At 38.2% G+C, this 8,153-nt stretch overlaps 1 pseudogene; it reads left to right on the forward strand.

Moving 5' to 3' along the window:
* Window positions 1-3,218: 3,218 nt before the first annotated feature.
* Window positions 3,219-3,823, forward strand: Rps8-ps5 (ribosomal protein S8, pseudogene 5; annotated as a pseudogene).
* Window positions 3,824-8,153: the final 4,330 nt, after the last annotated feature.

Below are 8,153 nucleotides of genomic sequence, written 5' to 3' on the forward strand. Positions count from 1 at the left end.
TGTTCCTTAAAATGTCAAAACCATATTATATTTGCAAAAAAATAATTACTGACCTGTCTATAGATGATAGAAATTAACGAGTTTCTTTGCTAAACAGCTGAGTAAGGCTGCATACAAACTGGGATTTTAGCATGTGGCTATAAAGCTTAGGCTTCTTCGGTTTTGTCAAAGTATGGTTTCAACAGAACACTAAAGTTCAGGTGTACACTTAGTTTCAGCTAGGAGTTGGCAACCCGTCCCGTCCCATCATATAGATGGCATGGTTTGAGTGTTCTCCTCGAAAGTCTGTGCGCTCCGAGATTGGTCCCATGTGTGGTGATGCTGAGAAGGGTACGTGTCTTTAAGAGACAGTGCTTATGGGAAGCAATTAGGTCACGCCTTCATGATCCTCCTGAGTGAATTAACTCTGCCATAGCGGAATAGATTCGACTCACAGCCCGGAATATTTTTTCAGGAAAGTAAATTGGTAGAAAGCAAAACTACACCACATGCTTGGTCTGTACCACATGTGGCTGCTCACTTTTTTTGCTTCCTCAGCTTAATTGAGATCCAAGGGACCCCTCAACTTCATTAATGCCCTAAATCAAGTAAGGAGAGTGGTGTGAGGGCTGTAGCTTACGCCATAGCATTCCAACACTGTCTCTCACTCTTATCTTTGATAACAGGCAGAGAGAATGTAGTTCAATGGTTATCACCCAAATAATTATATGAATCATGTATGCAATCGACAGTGTAACTGTAGACATATGATTGGTAGCAATGTGTGGCTTGTTAGTAATATCATTGAGAGTAGCGACATTACTGGTGTTGCCTACCATATTTACAATGCTCTGTTGCAGGATATTTGTGCAAGCCAGTAAAGAGTAATTTAAGCTATGCATTAGGCAAATACACTAAAAATAAATTTTCACCATCTAGTTAGGATTTAGTGCTTGTTCTCATAATCATACCTTATGATTTAATTAGTTCCATTATGAGTGAGTGGATGTGTAATAACGTAAAAATCATCCACATTCCCCATTCAAGTCTCCACTTGCTGCGTGACTGTTAATAATCATGGCCTCTTAAGTGAGATGAAATGTTATATTCCCTTACAGTTTACAATTTTAAAAATTTATCTTACTGAACTCCTCTAAGATAACAGCATACAGCCAAAACATTAAATCAAACTCTAAATTATGAAACATTTGTGAAATAACAAATCTGCATTCCCCTTCCGCCCCTTGCTTCATTATTTCAAGTCATGGCGTCATAATCCCTCTGTAAACTAGAATATACTGTGAAACCCAGCTATCTGTTTATGGACGAGTCGCATTATCATTTAGCCACAATTAGAAGCAGAATAAATTGTAGCTGCTTTGGTTTCCGTTAGTTCAGGAAGATGTACTTGAATGTCAAAATACATTCATAGAGAACGGAAAAAATAGCATAAGTAATTTAATTGAGCTGGGTTTTCACATTTCACTAATGGGGGTAATCTTGGTTCCACTGACAGCATAAGTCATTCTTGTGCTTTGGGAAACCACTGGAAAACTTATTTTGTCCTGTATACACCACAGTAATATGAATCTTCCTAAGAACCTGCCTCCTATGAGCTAACTCTCTTTGCAAACTTTTTTTCCTGGTAAATTTCAAAATGCAAATTACCGTAGTTTAAAAAGATTAATTTGTTTGGCGTAGAATTTTCTTGCTTCGGTCTGTGGTATATAACTCTAGTTCTCCAGTATCTGGGAACACATGTAGTCGCCCATTTTCCTAATTTCTTTTTCAGAGGAATGACGCATAGAGTCTTTGGTTTAGAACTAAAGAAATGAAAAAAGAAATCTGGCTTCAGTTTACTTTTTAAAGCATCCCGAGCAGTGATGGAAAGATGGGCAACATGGACTCCACAACCATCTTGTTTGTCTCAAAATCAGGCTCTGAAATTGATTCAGGGGAAGTTGCTTGCTCTGACTGAACCTTAGTGACCTTAGTAGAGATTATTTTATACATGTGTATCTTGGATAATCCATCAGAATCGCTTGCTTCCAATGTCTTTCTCTTAACATTAACATTTGAAAGCTGACATGGTATGCTTTCCACGTATAAAGAGGTCTACTCCCAGGATCTCAAACTGCTCGGTCTACTGTAAGATGTTATTCTTCTTTAGAATACCATTCTCACCAAATAACACCGATTAAGGTCATACGTAGGCGCACGAAAACTCTGACCAGTTTTACCCATTTGCATCATGAGAAACTTTCAGTTTCCAGGGTTGAACATAAGAAATGCTGGATCCAGAGCATTAAATTGCAATGCATTAAACCTTTAGAATGAAACCAACCAGCGCTTATTACACTTTGTTGCCATACTTTACTGTCTCTGGACTCTTATGCAAGAATAGGAGGAAGGGTTGCAGCTCCTAAGGGGATAGGAAGTCCACAGGAAGACCAAGAGAATCAACTAACCTGGACCCTTGGGGCTCTCCGAGACTGAACCACCAACCAAAGAGCATATATATATATATATATATATATATATATATATATATATATATATACATACATACATACATACATACATACAGGCTGGACCTAGGCCTTTGCATGCCTATGTAACAGATGTGCAGCTTGGTTTTTGTGTGGGTTCTAAATAACTGGAGTGGGGGCTATCCCAAATGCTGTTGCCTGCTTGTGAGGTATGCTCTTCTAGTTGAACTGTTTGGTCTGGCCTCAGTGGAAGAAGTACTTAGAATTAAAGTGCCAGGATGGGGAATAAGCAGGGGGTAGAGGTCTCCTTACCTGCTCAAAGGAGAAGGGGAGGAGGAATGGGGGAAGGATTGTGGGAGGAGTTGATCTGGAAGGAGGCAGTGAGTGGGATGTAAAATAAATGAGTAAAAAACAAACAAACAATCTACCACTCGCTATCCTCTAATTACACAAGAATATTTTTTATACTGAATCTCTGGCATTTTTAGACCCTCTTACTTATGTTCTAAAATGTGTTTCACAAAATTTTAAGGCCAGTATTCATTTGATTTGCAGAGGCTCACCTACCTCCTGCTGCAAAATCTCCCTGACCACCCAGTATTGTATGAGCACACCATATTGGTAAAGTGGTCTATACACTTTGGTTGCAAGAGTTAGAAAAACCAAGCAGAGCCAAGCAGGACCATTTCTGCTGGGTAGTTTCTTAGTGCTAGAAAGTGCTATGTGGCTCTTTCCAGCCACCGCCAAGCGATGGGCATCTCTCTGGACAGCTGACACAAGACCAGGGCTAAGAAAAAACCCTACCCCAAGAAGCAGAAGTATGACCTGGGACGGCAAGCTGCCAACACTAAGATTGGCCCTCGCAGCACACACAGAGTTTGAGGAGGCAATAAGAAGTACCGTGCCTTGAGATTGGATGTGGGGAACTTTGCCTGGGGTTCTGGGTGCTGTCCTAGAGAAACAAGGCTCATTGAAGTTGTCTACTATACATCCAATAACAAGTTTGTTTACACCAAGACCCTGGGGAAGAACTGCACTGTGCTTATTGACAGGACAATGTACCAACAGTGGTACAGTCCCACTAGGCACTGCCGCTGGGCCACAGGAAGGGGGCCAGGCTGACTCCTGAGGAGGAAGAGATTTGAAACAAAAACCGGTCGAAGAAAATTCCAAAGAAATAGGTCGAAAGGAAAAAGAATGCCAAAATCAGTATTCTTCTGGAGGAGCCATTCCACAGGGCAAGTTTCTCACCTGTATTGCCTCAAGAGCAGTGTGGCAGAGCAGATGGCTGTGTGCTTCAAGGCAAGGAACTGGAGTTCTATCTGCAGAAGATCAAAGCCCAAAAAGGCAAATAAAACAACATTCATTGCTCATGTAATAAAGGTGTGTGCTGTTCTGTTAAAAAAATTACTATGTGAGTTTCTTGAGGGGAGAGCAGACATCAACAGTCTTGCTCAGCTATAAACTTTATATTACCAGCCTATCAGGCAAAACACGCCTACTGTTGGAACAGAGGCATGACTTTTATGGCCATAACCAATTTTCTTCTGCTTACAGGTAGACCCACAAGAGGAATTCATACCTGGTACTTTAAATTTGGTCAAAGCCCTTGAGTGGGAGGTCACAGAACCTAGGAGGGAATGATTTACTTGGTAAATGTCCATGATGTCGAGCTGCATTCTAAATTTGTATCCATAGAACCGTAGATTGTGGGCGTTCAACTTTGCAACAGAATCTTCTCTTCGTAGTGGGCAATGGTGAATGTAGAGAGGCTCTTCAACCATTAGAGCTCTGAGATCAAGTGGTTGTTGAATGCTCAGCCCTAGAGTGGAGCATCAATACCGCTACTCAGAAGATCAGAGAACACGGTGCAAGAGTGAATGAAAGAATGTTAGAGCTAGCGGGTCCATCCTGTTACAACCGGATATGCCACGGATGTTACATCAAATAACTCTCAGGACTTTCTGCACACAACTGTATCCACTGGTGTTCTATCATGGGTAAGAGAGAGGTTCATCAGCCTCAGCTCTGGTGTGAGTAACTATAGGCAATTAAAGGGTACAGAGGGAGGGAGAGAAACATTAACCAGTGGTATAAACACAGATACAGGGACTCAAGCAGATAACTTCACCCATACCATGTAGGCAACGCTAATAAAGGGTGATGCGTCACACGCTACACACATCACAAGAATGAAAGCAGCAGGATGGCTTTGAAAAAAAACAGATTTTGTGGGAGGGAAAAGATGTAGATGATAGAATAAATAGAATAAGATCAGAGAATATTGCAAATGCGTGTGAAATTGTAAAAATACTAAATATAGGAGTAAAAGCACAAATTCTGAAAATTCCCATATAATAATATTCTCTTTTCCAAATTCAAAATATATATTGACTAAAATATATCAGTTAAATAAGCGTATAAATGTGATTTGGTTATGTCAACTTAAACCTGAAAATGCCCACGTCTGGCTTTTAGCTACTGAAACTCAAGTAGCATGTGCTGTCTCTTAAAACTCCTCTTTTAGTGGCATGTTTCCTTCAGCAAGGCCACACTTCTGCAACCTTCCCAAGCAACACCATCAACTAGGACCTGAGCGTTCAAATGTCTGAGAATATGGGGCACATTCCTCATCCAAGTAACTCTGGCTCCATTATCTGATTACTACATAATAATCATATTTCCCAATCTGAATAACACAAATGAGAGAAACAGAAATTAATGGGCAGTGAAGACTTGCTCTAAGTCAAACAATCAATCAGTTGAAATATAAGCCACCAGATTACACAGCGAATGCACAACTCAGGTAGTAATAGCAAAAGAAATAAGCAGCAATTATACCATGTATGCAATTTTCTAATTGTTATGTATTATTACTATGGCATTGCTAAAACAATCTTAATTATTTTCTCTTCATATTTAGTGTGGACCACAGATGCAGGAGATGTGCTGCCAGTATATCCATTGTGACTGGAGTCCACTGATCGCTGCAGTCTGTCTGGTTTTCATTCTGCGATGTTTTTTATTTGCAGAAAAATAGAAAAAAGCAAAAGAGCTCCGGTCGAGAACAAAGCTCAGTTAACCTTTACCTGAAACTCACCCGTTATTTTCCTTTGTGAGTGTTCGTTTCTGTTTAAACTGATCCCCTCCTCCCACTGTAGCTGCTTCTTTCTACGCACTAGATTTGTGTTTGCCTTATTCTCGTTTTTCCAGAACCGTGATATGCATCATTAAGTTATTTATTGAGATCTTTCTGATTCTGTAATCACATGGCATAATATATATGAAATTGAAAAAATTCAGCAGGAAAAATTCTGACAGGAAAGAGTAATAGAATGCTATGAGAAAAGGATCATAATATACATGTATCAAACAGTAGAATGAAAAGTCAGTGTTTGGTGTGCAGCTAATAATATATCAGTGAAAAAAATCATAGCTATACTTGGATCCCAGCTTTGTTGGATGTATAATTTGCAAGCACTCTCTCTCATTTTCATTCTATACTTGTCTCTTTAACCTGATTGTTTCCATTGCTGTACTGAAATTTTTAGTTATGTGTGATTCTACTTTTCTCTCTCTTCTCTTATTCCTGTACGTTGAGAGTCTTGTTAAGAACATTGCCTCTTTTTTTTTCTTTTTTTTCAGAGCTGGGGACTGAACCCAGGGCCTTGCACTTGCTAGGCAAGCGCTCTACCACTGAGCTAAATCCCCAACCCCAGAACATTGCCTCTTTAAACAGTAAATACTCCTCCCTATGCTTTCTTCTAGTAGTTTTCTTGTTTGGTGTCTTAGATTTCTGTCTTCAATCCACTTAGAGCTGATTTCCGCGATTGTCGATGAATGAGTGTCCAGTTTCATTTTCTCCAAGTACACATGCAATTTTCATAGCGGCAATTAATTTTTAAAGTTGACTATCTATAGTGGTCTTCTTTGATCATATTTACTATAAATCAGCTAGCTAGAGAAATATGAGTCAAGGCATAGTCTTTCAACTCTGTCTCATTGGTCCGTATGCTCATCTTCGTACCATGGATCTACTGCATCAGTAAAGATTTGCAGAATGTTTTAAGGTCAGGCCGTATACATTTCTTCCTTACCCCTTTTATATCAAAATTTCTTTGTCTAATTGGCTATTTTGATTTCATGCAGATGTAGGACTTTCTTGTGGTCTGTGAAGAATATCACTGGTGATTTCATTGGGATTTTAATCTTTCTATAGACACCATTGAACTGTTTGGAACTTACAAAGATGATAATATTTCCATGTTCAGGGAGTGTCTGTCCATTTTATTGTGTGTTCTCAATTCATTTTATCAATATTCCACGGTTTCCACTGCAGAAATCAATCATTTTTTTGTTTCTACATACTAGGAGGTAATTTTTCATGTTTGATAAGTTGGATTGTTTAATAGATTTCTATTGCTATTTTTTGTACGTTGACTTTGTATTATGCAAATTTGCTAATTTTTGTTACTTCTAAAGGCTTTTTGATATAATCTTTGGTATATCCTTTATTTATCATTTGTATAATCCTGAAACAGGGTCAATTTGTCTTATCAATTCTAATGTCATAGCTCAATTATCTGGACCCTTGATTTCCCTGGGACTTATAGCACCATGTTGCTTAAAGTTAGGCATTCCTGTGAAGAGCTTATATACAAAGCTTATTGACGGTGCTGTAATATAAGTCTAGTTTGTTGTACAGTAGCTTATTCATTGCCTTTTTTTTTACAATATGACAAGCTTCAAATCTTACTGTCAGTGAGATAGGAGAGATTATTAGAAAGAGTAAAGTTGAATTTTGCTTAAGTCCTTATTCACGAAGGGAACAATAGCAAGTAGAGTATTAGACATGGTATTTGGCAACTTGTCAGCTTCCAGTAGATATCTGAAAATCTCCAGATCTGTAGAGCCAGAATGGAGTGTATTAGGTACAATAGGATGCATTTAAAGCACCATTTTAAATATTTAAATAAGTTAATGGAGTACATGTACCTTTGCTAACCAGAGGTAATATGTATTTGCAACTTTATAAAATATTATATTATTTTAACTATGGAAATATCTTAAGGCATAGAAAATAAATATTCACTTTAAAGTTTATAGATACAGGAGCGTGCAGGAGACTTTGCTATAGTCATAGTTACATAGACAAATTACAAGAGATGTTAGAATACTAAGAAATTGGAGTGTAATGAAAATTAGCCAACGAAAAGAAAGTTAGGGTATGCCAGCTATTAAAAACTATTATTTCAATCCACCTAATAGAATCATCAGATAAAGAAAATTTCTGCTAAGACTAATGACTTGCATTCAAATTCAAGACCCTACATACTGGAGAGAGAGAGTTGTACTCACAAAGTTTTCCTTGACCTCTACATGAATGTTGTGGCAACTGTGCCCCCTCCCAAACACATAAAACACAAATAAGTAAATAAATACATAGAAATTTCCATAGGCTGTAAAACTCGTGAAATCATTTTGATTTTTAGAACTTTCAATAAACATAAGAAAAAAATATCAAAATTCAGTGTCAAAATTCTCTGAAATCTATTTTAAGATATAATTATTCTGGGAAACTTCCCATGTGCTGATGTGTTCGCGGCTCTTTCCCACTTTCTCTTTTATTAGATTCAGGGTATCTGGTTTTATGTGGAGGTCTTTGAACCACTTGTACCTGAGCTT

This window comes from Rattus norvegicus, chromosome 9 (genome assembly GCF_021556685.1).
Source record: "Rattus norvegicus strain SHRSP/BbbUtx chromosome 9, alternate assembly SHRSP_T2T, whole genome shotgun sequence".
NCBI classification, from domain to species: domain Eukaryota; kingdom Metazoa; phylum Chordata; class Mammalia; order Rodentia; family Muridae; genus Rattus; species Rattus norvegicus.